Here is a 490-nt window from a genome sequence, read left to right as displayed (position 1 = left end):
AATGAAAAACGCAGAGAAAGCTGGAAATCGCTTCACCCCAGTCTCGCTTGGGCACCGAAATGCCCTAGCAGGACGGAAGGTCAGGACGAATTCCTCCTATCTCTCCGATTCCACTTTGCTCTGGAATGAAAACCAAGCATACGCGTTTGAAAGTTTCGAAACAGTTGCCTGTTCAAATGGACCGACAAAACGTAGCTTAGGCCACCCCTTGGTGGAGGCTAGATGCGATTTTGTTGATTCCATAAAGAAAAAAAACTCCAAAGCGTCCGCACCTCCGAGTGAATTTGGTGTTACATAAATGCTTTAGGACTAGCCATCGGCAAGGATGTTCACCTCATTCGCCATTGCGAGAAAAACTAAAAAAGACTTTCCCGACTTTAATGTTTTCGCCTCTACCGTTCAACCACAAAAGGGGATCAGCAGGCGTGGGCTCCACACTATTCGCCTGGTTCGTCGATACGCCTAAGCGGAGAACTCTATGCGAGGTGAG

This window comes from Ustilago hordei, assembly GCF_900519145.1.
Source record: "Ustilago hordei strain Uho2 genome assembly, contig: UHO2_contig_40, whole genome shotgun sequence".
Classification (NCBI taxonomy): Eukaryota; Fungi; Basidiomycota; class Ustilaginomycetes; order Ustilaginales; family Ustilaginaceae; genus Ustilago; species Ustilago hordei.
The sequence above is the reverse complement of the archived record's forward strand: the minus strand, read 5'-3'. Positions refer to the sequence as shown.